Raw genomic sequence first — 20033 nt, 5'->3', positions numbered from 1 at the left:
ACAAACACTAAAATATTTGTTCAGATGATTCCATCTTTGTAGTTACATCTTGGAAATGATGCTATAATACTCTGTGTTTTTTCTTTATTATATAAAGGAAACAATTTTATGTATACCATTTTTAAATTTTTATTAATATAAAGAGAACAGGTTTCATGTATTTCATATATGCAACTCTAAGAAGCAAAGCATACTTCCTTCCTTCCCCCCTCTTCAGTACCTCCTCCATACTTACTTCCTTTATTTCCTTTAATTTTTGCATTAAGAGAATTTTGATTTACTTTATATTCACAGGATTAATGCACCACTAACCATAATGTTCAACAAGTAAAAAGTAGAATGACCACCATTCCATAGGTATGCAGACAAAGGCTAAAAACAATCAAACCGTAAAATACCAGTTTCATTCTTATATAATTTTTGTATATTTTGTATATTAACTACCATATATCAGAGAAAGCATATATTTGTCTTTTGCAGACTGGTTTGTTTTACTAAGTATAATGGCCTCTAGTTGCATCTATTTTGTTACAATAGAAAGGATTTCATTTTTTTACAGCTGATTAATATTCCATTGTGTATATATACCACCCCTTTTTACCCAGTCATCAACTGATGGTCTTATGCATTGATTCCAAGTCTTAGCTATTGCAAATTTAGCTGCAACAAGCATTGGGGTACAGATAACTCTTTCATATGCTATTTTCATTTAATTTAGGTAAATTTCCCATAAGTGAGATTGCTGGATCATATGGTAGATCTATTTTCAGATTTCTGAGGAATCTCCATATTGTCTTCCATAATATTTGTGGTAGGTTACATTTCCACCAATAATGTATTAGGATACCATTTTCTCTGATCCTCGCCAGTATTATTTTGTTTTTTAATTTTTGGACAATAGCCTTCCAAACTGAAGAACCTAATGAAAGTCCATATCCTACTCTTCCTCCCATCCTCATTCCCACGCTCCTCCCTCCTTTCTTATTTTTCTTTTAAATTTTGCAGTGACATACTTTAAGTTTACTTTATAATCAAAAGCTTAATCCTCCACTAAGAATTTTATAAGTAGTAGGTGGAAAGGCCACCATTCCTCAGGAGTATGGACAAGGGCTATAAACAACAATAAGTCTCAATATGTCAGTTTCAACCCAACCATCTAGGAATTGAAAATCACAAATGTTTGGAGATTTCAAAATGTATGTCTTAAAGGAACTCTAAGAACGTTAAGAGAACCCAGTGAAAAATGTAACACTATAAATATAATTGATAAATAAATGGAATTTTAAAAAATCAAGCAAAGACTTAAAAGTAAAATAAACAAAATTTAAAACATGATGAAATCAATAGCAGAATAGGTCAAACAGAAAATCACTGGACTCAAAACAATCTATTTGAAAATATAGAATTAGAGAAAAATAAAGAGGAATGACCAAAGTGCAAAAGAAATTTAGGACAGCATGAAAAGTGCAAATATCAAGTTATTGGAGTTCATTAGGGACTTCAGAATGCCAAAGGGATAGAAAGCATATTCAAAGAGATAATTTACAATCCTAGAAAAGATATAACCATTCAGTTTCAGATAGCTCAAACGCCACCAGTCAGATTTATCCTAATAAAATCTGACCCAGAGCATATAATCAAAAGCTTAACTAACTCCAAGTTTAGAGAAAAAGAACATTCTCAAAGATGCAGAAGAAAAGAAGCACATAACTTATAATGGGCCCCAACTTGACTGACTGCAGACTTATAAGCAGAACACCTACAAACAGGAACAAATGAGATGGAACTTTGACAGTATGAAAAGGAAAAAAATGTCATCCAAGAATACTCTGCCCAGAAAAGCTATTGTGCGAATATAAACAGAGATTAACATATTCTCAAAGAAGAGGTGAGCGAATTCAGTATCAACTTACCTGTCTTACAAGAAATGCCAAAAGCAGTTCTCCCCTTTGAAATGAAAAAGGCTCTAAGGAGATAAGAAAATACCAGAAGGTAGAAAATGTAATGGTTAGAGTAAGCATGTAAACAAACATATATTGTTCTAATACTGTAAATGTGTGTATACCATTCATACATTTTTCCCAGAAAACATTTATTTAAGGAATACAAGCTTTATGCATCTCATAAGTACAACTTTAGCAAAATAGTGATTCTTCCCACGTTACCCACTCCCTCACCCACACTCTCTCCCACCCCTTTTCCTCCTCCCTCCCTTATTCCCATTCTTATTTTTTTTTAAGATTTATTTATTTATTTGAAAGGTAGAGTTACAGAGAGGCAGAGGCAGAGAGAGGGGGAGAGAGAGGGAAAGCGAGAGGGAGAGAGAGGTCTTCCATCACTGCTTCACTCCCCAGATGACTGCAATGGCCACAGCCGTGTTGATCCTAAGCCAGTAGCCAGGATTTTCTTCCAGGTCTCCCATGTGGGTACCAGGGCCCAAGGAACTGAGCCATTTGCTGCTGCTTTCCCAAACCATAGCAATGAGTTGGAATGGAAGTCGAGCATCTGGAACTCAAACCGGTGCCCATATGGGATGCTGGCACTGTAGGCATTGGCTTTACCCTCCACATCACAGCACCAGTACCATATTTCTTATTTTTTATAAAATCTATTTTCAATTAACTTTATATTCATATAATTAACTCTATATTAAGTAAAGAGTTCAATAAGTAATATGGAAAAAAAGAAAACTGTTTCTCAACAGTCGAGAACAAGGAAGGGATGTTCAAAGGCATTGAATCTCAAGGTGTCAGTTTCACTTCTATAGATTACTTTTTAAATGCTCTATTAGTTATCACAGATCAGGGAGAACGTATAGTATAATACAGGCTAAAATAATTACATTAAAACAATAAGAGAAGGCAATTTAGACAGAGGTAAAATACCATATGAAAACTTAACTTGTGAGGACAAATGGAAGTCAACTGTAGAGTCCTTTATTAGTGCTTTTTATCTCTTAGCTTTCTGCTTTTCCACATATATTTATAATTAATGTTAAGTCCTTATTCTTTCAAAGTAGCATATTATGACCAAAAGTTCTTATAAATCTCATGGTAACCACAAATAAAAGTTTATAATAGACTTACTAACATGAATTAGCAAAAAATTAAAATACACTTTCAGGGAATATCACTAAAACACAAATGAATATTTAAGAGATGGAGAAAGAAAGACAGGAATTACAATAAGCATTGAATATAAACCAAGTATTAAAATGATTGTGGTAAGTCCTTGCTTATCAAATAGCTTATATGAAATGGTTTAAATTGTCAAATTAAATGACAGAGTGGTCATAGTAATAAATAAACAATACTCAAACAAATACTACTTATAAAAAACTCACTTTACCTCTAAAGGCTTATATAGAGATACATAGCAAAAATGATGAAATAAGTTATTCTATGCAAATAGAAATAAAAATAAATATTTGACATAACTCTATTATATAAAATTGATTTTAAATCAAAAGAGACCAGGAGGTAAGTAAAGAGTGAAGGAGGACTCAATCTATTAAGAGGAAATAACACATGCAGGTATGTGAGCACCTAATACTGGAGCACAGAAGTGCATAAAGAATAAATTAGTAGAATAAAAGGGAGAAATGCATTCCATTACAATAATAAAGGTCAGTTTAACATCCCACCCTCAGAAATGGACATATCATCCAGACAGAAATTCAACAAAAAATAAGTCACTGAACTTGTTACATCAATTGGACCACACAATCATCTATAGAATGTTCCATTCAACAGTTGGCGAATCACTTCTTAGACTTTTTGCTAAGATCCAGTAACAGTTGCAGAATACACATTTTTCTCACAGTACATTGAACATTCTATAAGATAGATCATATGGTAGCTGACAAAACAAGTGTCATCAAATAAAAATGTAAATCTTTTAGAGTATTTTTTCTAACCACAATGCAAGAAAACAACAGCCAGAAAAACTGGAAACTACATCAGTACATGACAATTAACCAACATACTTTTAAAAAGTGATGGATCAATGAAGAAATGAAGGTGGATTCTTTCAAAAAATTAATAAAATGGCAATATAATATATCAAAATCTATGAAGTATAGCAAAGGTTGTACAAAGAGGGAAATTTATAATAATCATATGATTATCAAGAAAGCAGATAGAATGCAAGTAAACAACTTATCACTGTACCTCAAGGAACTAGAGAAGCATGAACAAATAAATGCAAAATTAATCAGAAAAAATAACAAATAAATCACATAAAGGTTTAAAAATGCAAAAACTCAATGCAACTAAGATGTATTGTAGAGACAAACAAAATGGACAAATCCTTAGAAAGGCTAGCTAAGAAAGAGAAAATTCAAACACATTAAGTTAAAGAAAAAAACTAGATCTTTACAACTGACCCCAATAGAAATACAAAGATTTGGTTCAGATTACCATTTACAATTATAGAACAAAAATTTTATAGTCTTGAATAAATGGTTAAATTCCTGGATTAACACATTCTACTTGGATTGAATCATGAAGAAATAGGATACCTAAATGGTCCAATAATTCATAGAGATAGAAGTAGTAGTAAAAGTTTCCCATTAAAGAAAAATCCATGACCAACTATCTTCACTGCTGAATTCTTCCAAACATGTAAAGAATTACACTAATACTTCTTGTCTTTGTCCTTAGTGTGCTGTACATTGAGATTTAATGCTATAACTAGTACTCAAACAGTATTTTTCACTTTATGTTTCTGTGTGGGAGCAAACTGTTGAAATCTTTACTTAATGTATGCTAAACTGATCTTCTGTATATAAAGAGAATCAAAAATGAATCTTGATGTGAATGGAAGGGGAGAGGGAGTAGGAAGGGGGAGGGTTGCGGGTGGGAGGGACATTATGGGGGGGGGAAGCCATTGTAACCCATAAGCTGTACTTTGGAAATTTATATTCATTAAATAAAAGTTAAAAAAAAATAAAGGGAGAAGCAGTTCCTCCAAGCTCAATATAGTATGCTGACATTGCAGGTGGTGACTTTACCCACAATGTCACAACTCCAGCCCAGATAAATTATTTTTTCTATTAATCCCATTTCAAAGAAATAGTTGACTGATTGAAATAACTGATTAATAGTCATGGCATTACAGGGTGCTGGATTGCCACAGTATAAAGCGAATGTTTAAATCACCATTTCTTTTCCTCCCTCCATCAGAAATATAATTTTCTGTACTTATGATTTTGAAATTGACCATGTGATAGCAGCAGTTAATGGAAAATGAGTGAATAAGTTCCAAACAGAAGCACTAGGGAATACAGCATTCCACCAGGCTTCTTTGGTCCTGTCCTCCACCATAACAAGATTACTTCAGAGTGAGAGATTAGCCTTCTACTTAAGAATCAGAAAAAAATATACTTGTAACAGATTCAATCCAAGCATAGAACAAAGCCACACCAACTGGGTGACAGCTGTTAGCATGTAGCATGAATGAAGAACAACTATTTCTTGTTAGACATCACTGAAATTGTGAATTGCTGCAGTGAACCTGACAGTTCCATTGTTGTCATGAACCATTGTGGGATATAGTTAGGAATCCTGTTGAATATTATTTCTATTAATTATTTCAGAACCTTAATATCAATGATGGAGGGGATAACGCCACCTCACCTAAAATTGAAAAGAATTTGTCAGGGCAGGCACAGTGGCACACTAGGTCAATCCTCCCTGTGGCACTAGCATCCCATTTGGGTGCCGGGTTCTAGTCCTGGCTGCTCCTCTTCCAGTCCAGGTCTCTGCTGTGGCCCAGGAGGACAGTGGATGGCCCAAGTGCTTGGGCCCCTGCATCTGTGTGGGAGACCAGGAGGAGGTTCCTGGATCCTGGCTTCGGATGGGCGTAGCTCCGGCCATTGTGGCCATTTGAGGAGTAAGCCAACGGAAGGAAGGCCTTTCTCTCTGTCCCTCTCTCTCACTGTCTGTAACTCTACCTGTCAAATAAATAAATAATTAAAAAAATATTTTTAGACCAGCCTAAGATTTATTTAAACGTTCAGAGTCACTATTTCATAGACTATTACTACAAAACAATATTAACATGAAATATCATAGAGCAAATTGAGATTAAAAAGTGAAGTAGGTCATCTAAAATAGAATGTCTCTATAAATAATTTATCTATAGAATATTATATAGAAGTCATTTAAAATTTAAGCTTGTTAATAAAGATTATTTTTATTATAGTTTAGATGTACAGAAGCACACAGCAGATGGGATAGTCTCCATATATTGCATGCCCACATACAGTTTCCTCTATTAATATGTTCCATTATTGCTGTTCTTTTTCACAACTAATGAACTAATATCAATACTGTCGCTCCCCCTCTTCGTGGAGGAGCAACACAGGACCCTGCGCTGTTCTTTCGTCTGCTCGGCCCTCCCCGGGTTTGCTGCTGGTTCTTCCCGGGTTGGCTACTATCCCTTCCACCTCCGTGGAAGGGCAGTTCCCCCTGGCCACATTCCCCACTTCCGCAGGGGAGCGGCACACCGCCGGCCGGCTTTCTCGGGGGCTGCACGGGTTCCCTTAGATGTTCCCCATAGATGTTCCTGGTGCATGCCGTCTCTCTCCTCCTTTATAGTCCTCCTCCGCCAATCCCAACTCGGCTGAGTACGCTGCTCTCCAATCAGGAGCAAGTCCTACAGTTAATTGGTTGAACTGGAGGCAGCTGTGCGGAAGCTGTTTACTTCTCTCCCAGCGCCATATTGTGGGAGAGCAGATGCATAGAATAAGTCCTAATTCGAGTAACTTAGTCTAGTCCGGATTGCTCCCCACAGATCCCCCTTTCTTTTTATTTTTTAGCGTTGATACGCGCCTGTCTTCGGTGTCCCGCGGCACACACTCTGCTCTACTTGCTAGAGTTACCACAGGCTCTTACAAGTCCTATCAATCAGGAAAACCGAATCCGGGTCCTCTCTTCGCCATTGTGAGGAGGTTTTTAGGCGCTGATGCATGCCTGTGTTCGGTGCCCTGCAGCGCATGCTCTGCTCTGCCCGCAGGGGCTTACAAAACCTATCAGGCAAACCGAATCCAAGCCTTCTCATTGCCTTATTGTGGGGGAGACTTATTAGTGTTGGTTCGTGCCTATCTTCGGTGACCTGCAGCTCATACTCTGGTCGAGCTGCTTGCTGGCGCTTACCGCCTTAAATCAGGCAGACCGAATCCAAGCCTCCTAATTGTTGCATTGTGGGGAAGCTTTACTGATGTTAATTCGTGCCTGTCTTCGGTGACCTGCGGCTAGCCGCCCAGGTGCTCATCGCCTCACTAATCGGGCAGACCGAATCCAAGCCTTCTAATTGGCATGTTGAGGGGAGGCCTTATTTCTCTCTATTTCTCTATCTCCGGGCATTCCTATTTCTCCCATTTTACTTCTATCTTCCAGCATTCCTATTTCTCTCACTTTACTTCTAAAACTTCTGTTTCTCTTATCCCCGCAGCTTCCCGGCACCTCGCCCCGCCGGCGGGTTCCCGGCTCTGCGCTGCTTCAGCCCGCGCGCCTCTCTCATCTGCGCAGCTTCCCGGCTTTGGGCGGCTATGCTTCGCGCGCTCTGCGGTCTCCACGCTTAACCCTTTCGCGTCTGAACCACGGCCTACGCCAGCCCCGTTCCCTATCTACTCACGCCCCGTGCTCTCTCTGCACGCGGCGGCTTCCGCGAGTAACACAGCGTAGCTTGCGTCTCCACCACTAGCATTCAATCCAAGTTCCCCGGGCTAGCCTGGCGAATTCAACCCAGCGTACGTCTCCGCCCCACGATTTGGCTTCCCGTCCTTTGCTCCCCAGGCTAATCAGACGGATCCCAATCTGGCTTACGTCTCAGCTTCTAGTTTCAACTTTTCGCCCCCTATTCCCGGGCTAACTTGAGAATCCCAAAGTGGCTTTCGTTTCCGCCTTGGCCTGCCCCCCGCGGCTTCAATTTCCCTAACAGTTTTCTCTACCCGGTATGTTTCCCTAAGTTTTCCTCCAACGATATTCCTCCCTCATTTCTCCTGGCCTCTCCCCACAGTCCGCGTCCGAGTCTGTTTGTTCTAGCTTTCACTTTCGCTTTCGACCTTAGAGATTTCTCCCAGCTTCCCCCCGTAGTCCGTATCTGAGTCTATGCCTAGGCTTTCAAGAGCTTCTTCCGGCACCCTTTTCGTCCGGCTTTTCCCTAGGCTGTTTGCTAGTCTCTCTCTCCGGTATTTTCCCTAGGCTGTTTGCTAGTCTCTCTCTCCGATATTTTCCCAATTCTTCCCGTTTCTTCCCTCCTAAGTTTGCTATCCGTTCTAGGTTTCCTAATCCGTCCTAAGTTTCCTATCCGAGTCAGGTTTCCTATCCGAGTCACGGCACCATTATGTCGCTCCCCCTCTTCGTGGAGGAGCAACACAGGACCCTGCGCTGTTCTTTCGTCTGCTCGGCCCTCCCCGGGTTTGCTGCTGGTTCTTCCCGGGTTGGCTACTATCCCTTCCACCTCCGTGGAAGGGCAGTTCCCCCTGGCCACATTCCCCACTTCCGCAGGGGAGCGGCACACCGCCGGCCGGCTTTCTCGGGGGCTGCACGGGTTCCCTTAGATGTTCCCCATAGATGTTCCTGGTGCGTGCCGTCTCTCTCCTCCTTTATAGTCCTCCTCCGCCAATCCCAACTCGGCTGAGTACGCTGCTCTCCAATCAGGAGCAAGTCCTACAGTTAATTGGTTGAACTGGAGGCAGCTGTGCGGAAGCTGTTTACTTCTCTCCCAGCGCCATATTGTGGGAGAGCAGATGCATAGAATAAGTCCTAATTCGAGTAACTTAGTCTAGTCCGGATTGCTCCCCACAAATACATTTTTATAACTAAGTTTGTTTTACTCATATTTCCTTAGTTTTTTCTAATGTCCTTTTTCTGTTTCTGGAATTTATCCAGGAGATCACATCACATTTAGTAGACACATCTGTTTAACCCTTTCTTGGCTGTGAAAATTTCAATCACTTTTGTTGTTTTAGATAAATCTTGACAGGTTGGAAGTATAATGATCAGGCATACTTTAAGATGCCTATTGATACTTCCTTATTTTTTTTTTCATGATTGTACTGGGTTTATGTATTTTTGAGAAGATCACAAATATAAACTGCCATTTTCAGCCAATCATATCAAGTATAGATATCAGATGATTTGTAATTATTAATCCTTACCTTGATTACCTGGCACAGGTAGTAATGTTCAAGTTTTTCTACTGAATGGTTAACATTTTCCTCCCTTTACATACTGTAGTCTTTGAATGGAAATCAACATGCACAGGCACACTTAAGGAGTGAGGATTTATGTTCCTCTTCTTTTTACTTAATTTTTTGAGGTATTTTAATTTACATTCAACTCAAAGTCTTAATGTTCCACTAAAAAAAGTTCAACAAATAAAAAGTAAAAGATCATAGTTCATTGGGGCTGGTGCTGTGGCTCAATAGGTTAATCCTCCGTCTGCAATGCTGGCATCCCTAATGGGTGCCAGTTCATGTCCCAGTTGTTTCTCTTTCAATCCAGTCTCTGCTATGAAGCAGTAGAAGACGGCTTAAGTGCTTGGGCCCCTGCACCTGTGTGGGAGACCTGGAAGAAGCTGCTGGCTCCAGATCACGCCAGGTCTGGCCATTAAGGCCATCTGGGGAGTGAACCAGTAGATGGAAGACCTTTCTTTCTGTCTCTCCATCTCGCTGTCTGCAACTCTACCTCTCAAATAAATAAATAAAATCTTTTTTTAAAAAAGACCATAGTTCAGCAGGAAAACAGAATAAGACTATAACCTATAATCAAATTAAAAGATGGTCAACATACTTCATATAAAATAAATTTTGCTCCAACTATTTAAGGCAAAGTACCTTATTGGAATTTTTGTAAATGATCCATTTGTCACTATAATTTGTGTATTTATTCGATCATTTATTATATATTTTATACTGTAGTTTACAATTCAGTACTCTTTTACTTCTTTTCTTCTCAAATGATTCCTATTATGGCCATTGGTAACTCAATTGGTTCCTGTGCCCATTTGAAACACCCTAACACCCTATTATTATATATTGTGCTTTTTCATTTATTATTGTTTACTTTTAGAAAATCTCACTATCTAACAGTGTAAGATGCTTCAGGTATATCTTGTATGTTTCTGAATTTTCACTCTAGTCCTGGAATCAGTACTTCTTCAAAGAACCCTAGATACTTTAAATGTTATTAGAAATCAAGATCTTAGTACTAGGTGTGTTCATTGCCAGTAAGGTTTTGTTTCTTTTATATTTCTCATCGTGTGAGCAAAGAAATATATCCATATATCTCTTTTTATATTTGTCTATGTGATCTTTCACCAAGGGAATGCAGTTGTTTATTACCTGTACCTATATTCAGTTAAAAATGACATCTTAATGTCGTCTCCAACCGTGTTTACCATCTGTGTAATTCTATTTTTTCTGTCTTTGTCTATTTGTAGATCTACACTTCAATAATGAGATGCCTGGAATATGATATTTGTTATACATTTATATCTTTGTTCAGTTCCAGCATATGTATGTGGCAGTATCCGAACTGATAACACTTAGCACAAAGGGAAATGATGAAATCAACTAGAAGCTGGGGCTATGTGTGTTTACTTTTGTATTTAGTTGTACAGATTCCATTTATTTCCATGTTACTCAGATTATCATCTTTTCCTTCATCTTCATTGAGGTTTTTTCATGTATCTTTAAATAATTATAGTAAGATTTGTGTATATCCTGATTTTCTTGTCACAGTCTGTATACTTTTCTTAAATTTGCTTTTTAATTTATTTTAAGTTATACAAGTTTAATGTATTTCATATGTACAGATTTAAGAACATAATGATACTTCCCCCTCTACCATATCCTTCCTGCTGCCCAGGCTCCAACCATTCTTCCTCCTTCTCTCTCACATTCCCACTCTTAATTTTTATAAACATTATTTTCAGCTTACTTAATGATTGTATAGTTAACTCTACACTAAGAAAAAGACTTCAACAAATAGTATGAAGAAAATAAATACAAAAAAACCCCACTCTTCCTCAATAGAAGAGAAAAGGGCTATAAATGATCATTGAATCTCAAAATGTCCATTTCACTCCTAAACATTACATTTTAGGTACTCTATTAGTTACCTTGGATCAGGGAAAACATTTGATATCTCTCTTTTGGGAACTGGCTTATTTCATCAAGTATAATGGTTTCCAGTTGCTTCCATCTTGTTGCAAAACACAGGATTTTTTTTCTCATTTTATAGCTGAGTAGTACTCCATAGTGTATATATTACCATAATCTCTTTATCCAGTCAGTAGGTGATGGACATCTGGGTTGATTCCATATCTTAAAAATTATGAATTGTGATGTAATGTATGTGAGACAGATAATCTACCCAGATGCTGATTTCTTTTGGTTTGGGTAAATTTCCAGGAGCTGTATGGCTGGATCATATGGTAAGTCCATACTCAGATTTCTGAAGTATAACTATACTGCCTTAAAATCAACACAGAAAAATCAGTAGCTGTCGCTCCCCCTCTTCGTGGAGGAATGACACTAAACCCTGCCTAGGCTTCATATCCGAGTCACGGCACCATTATGTCGCTCCCCCTCTTTGCGGAGCAACGACACAGGACCCTGCGCTGTTCTTTTGTCTGCTCGGCCCTTCCTGGGTTTCCTGCTGGTTCTTCCCGGGTTGGCTACCGTCCCTTCCACCTCCGTGGAAGGGCGGTTCCCCCTGCCACTTTCCCCACTTCCGCGGGGGAGCGGCACACCACCGGCCAGCTCTCTCGGGGGCTGCTCAGGTGTTCCTTCAGATAGATGTTCCTGGTGCATGTTGTCTCTCTCCTCCTTTATAGTCCTCTTCCACCAATCCCAACTCTGCTACCCACACGCCGAGTACGCTGCTCTCCAATCAGGAGCAGGTCCTACAGTTTATTGGTTGAACTGGAGGCAGCTGTGTAGAAGCTGTTTCCTCCTCTCCCAGTGCCATATTGTGGGAGAGCAGATGCATAGAATAAGTCTTAATTCCAGTAACTTAGTCTAGTCCGAGTTGCTCCCAGTTGCTCCCCACAAGTAGCCTTTGTATACATGGACAATGCTATGGCTGAGAAAGAAGATTTAATACCAGTTCCATTCATAATAGCTCCAAACAGAATTAAATAGCTTGGAATAAATTTAACCAAGGATGTCATAGATCTCTATGATGAAAATTACAAAACACTAAAGAAAGACATAGAAGAATACATTAAAAAATGGAAAAAATATTCCTTGTTCATGGATTACAAGAATCAACATCATCAAAATGTCCATCCTACTAAAAGCAATTTATAGATTAAATGTGATTCCAATCAAAATACCAATAGCATTCTTGGCAGATAAAGAAAAATCAATGATAAAATTCATTTGGAAACAAAAGAGACTCCAAATAGCTAAAGCAATCTGTTACAACAAAAACAAAGCTGAAGGCATTACAATATCTGGTTTCAAAACATTACAGGACAGTTATAATCAAAAGAGTACAGGTCTGACACAAAAACAGACTTGTAGACCATTGGAACAGAACAGAAAATCCAGAAAGCAACCTTTACATTTCCAACCAACTTATCTTTGACAAAAGAGCTACAATCAATCTCTGGAACAAGGACAATTTCTTCCACAAATGGTTCTGGGGAAACTGGATGTCTGAATCCAGAAGTATGAAACTGGACCTTACACCTTACACAAAAATCCACTCAAAATGGATCAAAGACCTAAATCTATGACCTAATGACATCAAATTACTAGAGAACATTAGGGAAATTCTGCAAGACATTGGCATAGGGAAGGCCTTCTTGGAAAAGACCCTAGAAGCACAAGCAATCAAAGCCAAAATTGACAAATGGGCTTACATCAACTGAGAAGTTTCTGCACCGCAAAAGAGGCACTCAGCAAAATGAAGAGGCAACCTACAGAACAGGAGGAGAAAATATTTGTGAACTATGCACCTTTTAAAGAGTTAACAGCTGGCCAGCGCCGTGGCTCACTAGGCTAATCCTCTGCCTGAGGTGCCGACACTCTGGGTTCTAGTCCCAGTCGGGGCGCCGGTTCTGTCCCGGTTGCTCCTCTTCCAGTCCAGCTTTCTGCTGTTGCCCAGGATGCAGTGGAGGATGGCCCAAGTGCTTGGCCCCTGCACCTGCATGGGAGACCAGGAGGAAGCACCTGGATCCTGGCTTCGGATTGGCACAGTGCACCAGCCGCAGCAGCCATTTGGGGGGTGAACCAATGGAAGGAAGACCTTTCTCTCTGTCTCTCTCTCTATCTAACTCTGCCTGTCAAAAAAAAAAAAAAAATTAACAGCCAGAATCTATAAAGAGCTCAAGAAATTCAACAATGAAACAAACAATCGAGTTAAGAAATGGGCAAAACACTTAAACAGGCATTTTTTTCAAGAGTTACAGAGAGAGAGAGAGGCAGAAAGAAGTTGGTCTTCCATCCACTGGCTCACTCCCCAAATGGCTGCAATGGCCGCAGCTGTGCAGATATGAAGCCAGGAGCCAGCAGCTTCTTCCTAGTCCCCTAGGTGGGTGCAGGGGCGAAGGATTTGGACCATATTTTACTGCCTTTCCAGGTCATAGCAGAGAGCTGTATGGAAACTGGAGCAGCCAGATTTTAAATGGGCATCTATATGGGATATTGGCACTGCAGACAGCGGCTTTACCAGCTACGCCATAGCACTGACCCCAGTTGTAGTTTATTCTTAAGTTGAATTTTGTAAAGTATGCTTTTATGGCAGTCTGAAAGGGAAGGAAAGAATAAGTCATTGGAATTTTTCATTATCAGTTCTTCTTCAATTTCCTAAAAGAGTGAACAAGTCAGGAAGGAAAACACAATGTCTCATGACATCATTAGAGTAAGAACAATTAAATCTTTGTACATACGTTGGGAGAATTTAGGGGTAAAGATCTTCTAACTGGAATAAGTTATATTTTTATGGTTTATAGTTTTTATAGATTTATATCTTTATCAAACCAATGGCTAAGAATGTTAAACTATTAATGTTTTAATGATCTGTAATTATTTTAAAATTACTGTATATGGGTGAAGTGGTCATTTTTCCATTAAATTATTGTTTATAGCCATAGTCTAATTTCACACTAAAACAGGGTCTTTTACTTTTTACCTGTTAAATTTCTCATTCAGTGAGGTATTCAGCCATTTTACTGTAAATAGATTTTAAATATGTTATCTCAAAAACAATAAAAAGGGTAGCAAGAAAGAGGGTGGGAGCAGCAGACAGGGAGGGAGTGGGGAAGGAATATCATAACGGTCTTGGATTTTTATCTACAAATCACATTTAATCTGTCAAGAACTAATTACAAATTGTAATAAATTTTTTAAAGTACAAGTAGGTACTAAAGTGACTTAGAATTATACACTGAAACATTTCCCTAATCATTTTAGGCATTGAAGAAATGACAGGGACCAAGACATCATTATACCGAAGAAGTTAAGAATTCCATTTAATTTTGTTTTAAATAGTTCTTGTTAATAGTTTTAAATAGTTCTGGTTGTTTAACTCTCCACAAGTGAAATGCTTACTCCTTATTAATAGGTAATTATTGGGGGGGGCACAAGATGGCAGCATGGCAACAGGATGATCTGACTCATGTGGGTCAAAATAGATAGTTAGAAAGGAGAGAAGATACACACCAGAGATAGAGCCATGAGAAATTCACAACAGGAAACCCAGGAGACCAACTGAGACTGGGCAGGTCCACACTAATGAGCAAATAAGAAAGGAAAGTGGTGGAGGTGTGGACTGGGAAGGCTGGTGCCATTCTCTAGCAGACCAGATTAAAGACCTATAAGATACTATCAAACAACCCAACATATGGAACATAGGAATTCTGGAAGGTATGGAAAAGGAAAAAGGATTAGAAGGCCTTCTTAATGAAATATTATAAAAAGAAAACTTCCCCAATCTGGAGATAGTACACAGAATTCCCAATAAACACAACCAGAAAAGATCTTCACCATGACACATTGTAGTAAAACTCTTCACAGCAAAACCTAAAGAAAAAAATCTTTAAATTTGCACAAGAAAAACATCAAATCACATTCAGAGGAAACCCAATTAGACTTACTGCAGACTTCTCAAGAGAAACCCTACAGGCAAGGTGAGAATGGCGAGATATATTCCAAGCCTTAAGAGGAAAACAAAATGTCAACCCAGAATATTGTACCCTGCAAAGCTCTCATTTATGAATGAAGGAGAAATAAAGATATTCCACAACAAACAGAAATTGAAAGGACTTTGAACTACTCATTCAGGCCCACAAAAGATGCTCAAGGTTGTGCTACACACAGAAATACAGAAACTGGAGCATCGCTATGAAAAAAAGATGAAAGCAGAAAATGACCCAGGAAAAGTACAAAGGAAGCACAAAATACAAAATTAGGACTCTTTACAGATATATGGCAATGCAAAGTCAGTAATTAACAATAGTCACCCTGAATGTAAATGGTCTCAACTCCCCAGTTAAAAGACACAGACTGGCAGAATGAATTAAAAAAGAAAAAAACATCTATTTGCTGCCTACAAGAAACACATCTAACCAAAGAAGATGCACATAGACTTAAAGTGAAAGGATGGAAAAAGATAATTCAAAAAAGAGCTGGTGTAGCTATCCTAATGTCAGACAAAATAGACATTAACACAAAAACTATTGAAAATAAAAGGACACATATAATGATTAAAGGATCAATTCTACAGGAAGATGAGACTATTATAAATGTCTGTGTATCTAATTACAGATCACCTGGTTATCTAAAGAAATGTTAATGGATTTAAAGGGAGATATAGACTCAAATACAATAATAATGGGGGACTTCAATACCCTACTTTCAGCAATGGACAGATCAACCTGAGAGAAAATCAAAAAGGAAACAAGAGTTAATTAATACTATTGGCCAAATAAACCTAGCAAATATCTATAGAACCTTCCACCCTACAGCCACAGAATACATATTTTACTCACCAGTGCATTGAACTTTCTCTATTATTGACCACATGCTATACCATAATGCACATCGCAGCAAATTCCAAAACATCGAAATTATATCATGTATCTTCTTGGATCCCAATGCAAAGAAACTGGAAGTCAGCAAATCAAGAAGCTCTAGAACATATGCAACACATGGAGACCGAACAACATGCTCCTGAATGAACAGTGGGTCATAAGAGAATTCAAAAAATGTCTGGAAACAAATGAAGCTGACAAAACAACATATCGAAACTTATGGGATACAACAAAAATAGTGTTAAGAAGAAAGTTCATAACAATTTGTGCTTACATCAAGAAATTGGAAGGGCACCAGATAAATGAAATATCAATTCACCTCAAGGATTGAGAAAAATAACAGGAAAGCAAACACAAAACAAGTAGGAGAAAAGAAATAATTAAAATTTGAGAATAAATCAACAAAATCTAAACCAAAAAACAGTATAAAAGATCAGCAAAATGAAGAGCTGGTTCTTTGAAAAAATAAAATTGACACAATTGAACAAACTAACCAAACAAAAGGAGAAAGAAGTCACCAATCAATAAAATTAGAGACGAAAAAGGAAATGTAACAACAGACACCACAGAAATATAAAAAGATTCATCAGCAACTACTACAAAGAACTGTATGCCAACAAACAAGGAAAGCAAGAAGAAAATGCATGGATTCCTGGACACATACAACCTATCTAAATTGAGCCATGATGACACAGAAAACCTAAACAGACACATTATCAAGATGAAAATTGAATCAGTAATAACAACCCTGTCAACAAAGAAAAGCCCAGGACCAGATGGATTCATGAATTCTTTTTTTTTTTAAAGATTAATTTATTTGCCAGACAAGGTGATAAAGAGTCAGTGGCAATGGCAGTGGCAGTAGCAGAGCCAGAGAGAGAGAGACAGAGACAGAAAGAGAGGTCTTCCATCTGCTGGTTCACTCTCCAGATGGCTTCAACAACTGGAACTACACTGATCTGAAGCCAGGAGCCAAGAGATTCTTCTTGGTCTCCCATGCAGGTGCAGGGACCCAAGGACTTGGGACATTTTCTACTGCTTTCCTAGACCAAAGCAGAGAGCTGGATCAGAAGTGGAGCAGCCAGGACTTGAACTGGCACCTAGATGGGATGCCAGCATTGCAGGTGATGGCTTTACCCGCTATGCCACTGTTTACCGTTTAATTGTACCAGACATTTATAGAAGAACTAACTCAAATTCTTCTCAACTTATTCAAAACAATTTGCAGGGAAGGAATCCTCCAAGATTTTTTTCTCTGAAGCCAGATAACCTTAATTCCTGAACTCGGAAAAGAAGCAACAGATAAAGAACTATAGACCAATTTCCCTAATAAACATAGATGCAAAATTTCTCAACAAAATCTGGCTAACTGAATCTGACAACACATCAGAAAGATCATTTGCATGGACTAAGTGCTATGCAGGGATTGTTCAACATTTGCAAATCAATCAATGGAATACATCACATTAACAAACTGAAGAACAAAAACCATATGACTTTCTCAATGGATGCAGAGAAAGCATGTTATAAAATATAACACTCCTTCATGATTAAAACTCTAAGCAAATTTGGCTTAGAAGTAACAATCTTCAACACATTCAAGGGAATTTATGACAAAATCACAACCAGCATCATACTGAATGGGGAAAAGTGGTAGCATTCCCACTGAGATACACAACCAGACAAGGATGCCCACTCTTACCATTGCTATTCAACATATTTCTAGAAGTTTTACCCAAAATCATTAGGCAAGCTATATAAGTCAAAGGAATTTAAATTGGGAAAGAGGAAGTCAAAATATCCCTATTTGCAGATATGATTCAATATATAGAGTATCCAAAATACTCCACCAATATACTATTGGAACTCATAGAAGTGTTTGGTAAGTACCAGGATATAAAATCAATGCACAAAAAACAAAAGCCTTTATATACACAGACAATGCCACAGCTGAGAAAGAACTTCTAAGATGAATCCCATTCACAATAGTTACAAAAAAATCAAATAATTTGGATTAAATTTAAACAGGAATGTCAAAGATGTCTACGGAGAGAAGTACAAAACACTAAAGAAAGAAATTGAAGAAGATATAAAAAGGAAAAAAAAAACACGTTCATGGAATGGAAGAATCAATATCATGAAAATGTCCATCCTTCCAAAAGCAATTTACAGATTCAATGCAATACCAATCAAATTACCAAAGACATTCCTCTCAGATCTAGAAAAAATGATGCTGAAATCCATATGGAGGCAGAGGAGACCTCTAATAGCTAAAGCAACTTTTACAACAAAAACAAAGCTGGAGGCATGATAATACCAGATTTCAAGACATACTACAGGGAAGTTATAATCAAAACAGCCTGGTATTAGTACAAAAACAGATGGATAGACCAATGAAATGTAATATAAATGCCAGAAATCAATCCAATCATCTACAACCAACTTTGAATTGACCAAAGAGCTAAAACCAATCCCTGCAGCTAGGACAGTCTCTTCAACAAATGGTGCTGGGAAAATTGGATTTCTACATGCAAAAGTATGAAGCAGGAACCCTACCTTACATATTACACAAAAATCCATTCAAAATGGATTAAAGACCTAGAGCTATGACCTGATACCATCAAATTTTAGAGGACATTGGAGAAGCTCTGCAAGACATTGGCACAGGCAAAGAATTCCTGAAAAAGACCCAGAGGCACAGGCAATAAAAGCCAAAATTAACAAATGGGAGTACATCAAATTGAGAAGTTTCTGTACTGCAAAAGAAACTGTCAGGAAATTGAAGAAGCAACCAACAGAATGGAAGAAATTACTTGCAAACTATGCAATTGATATAGTATTAACAAGAAAATATACAAAGAAATCAAGAAACTCCACAACAACAGAACAAATAACCAAATTAATAAATGAATAAAGAACTTAAACTTAAGTAGACATTTTTCAAAAGAAGATATCCAAATGACCAACAGACAATTGAAAAAATGCTCAGAATCCCTAGCCATCAGGGAAATGCAAATCAAAACCACAATGAAGTTTCACCTCATTCTGGTTAGAATGGCTTTCATATAGAAATCAACAAACAGTGAATGCTGGTGAGGATGTGGGGAAAAAGGTACCCTAATCCATGGTTGGAAATGTAAACTTGTAAAACCACTGTGGAAGACACTATGAAGATACCTCAGAAATCTGAATATAGTTCTACCATATGACCCAGGCATCTACTTCTAGGAATTTACCCAAGGGAAATGAAGTCAGTAAATAAAATTGCTGTCTGCAACACCATATTTATTGCAGCTCAATTCACCATAGCGAAGACATGGAATCAACCTAAATGTCCATCAATTGAAGACTAGATAAAGAAAATTTGGGATATTTACTCTATGGAATACTGCACAGTGGTTAAAAAATGAAATCCACATTAAGGACAGAGATCCTACATGAGGAGTAAGTGCACAGTGACTCCTGTTGTTGACTTTACAAATTGACACTCTTGTTTATGGCAAGAGTAATCACCCTGGGCTCTTGTCATGAGTTGCCAAGATTATGGAAGCCCCCTGAGTTCACCGACTCTGATCATATTTAGACAAGGTCGTAGTCAAAGTGGAAGTTCTCTCCTCCCTTCAAAGAAATGTACCTCCTTCATTGATGACCTGTTCTTTCCACTGGGATTTCACTTGTGGAGATCTTTCATTTAGGTTGTTTTTTTGTTTTTGTTTTTTGTTTTGTTTTGTTTTGTTTTGTTTTGCCAGAGTGTCTTGGCTTTCCATGCATGAAATATTCTCATGGGCTTTTCAGCAAGATCTGCATGCCTTAAGGGCTGATTCTGAGGCCAGAGTGCTGTTTAAGACATCTGCCATTTTATGAGTCTGCTGTGTATCTCACTTCCTATGTTGGATCGTTCTCTCCATTTTTTATTCTATCAGTTAGTATTTGCAGACACTAGTCTTGTTTATGTGATCCCTTTGGCTCTTAGTCCTATCATT

The sequence above is a fragment of the Oryctolagus cuniculus genome, chromosome 5, assembly GCF_051225735.1.
Source record: "Oryctolagus cuniculus isolate XC-2025 breed Fujian yellow rabbit chromosome 5, ASM5122573v1, whole genome shotgun sequence".
NCBI classification, from domain to species: domain Eukaryota; kingdom Metazoa; phylum Chordata; class Mammalia; order Lagomorpha; family Leporidae; genus Oryctolagus; species Oryctolagus cuniculus.
Note: the sequence above shows the minus strand (reverse complement) of the source record.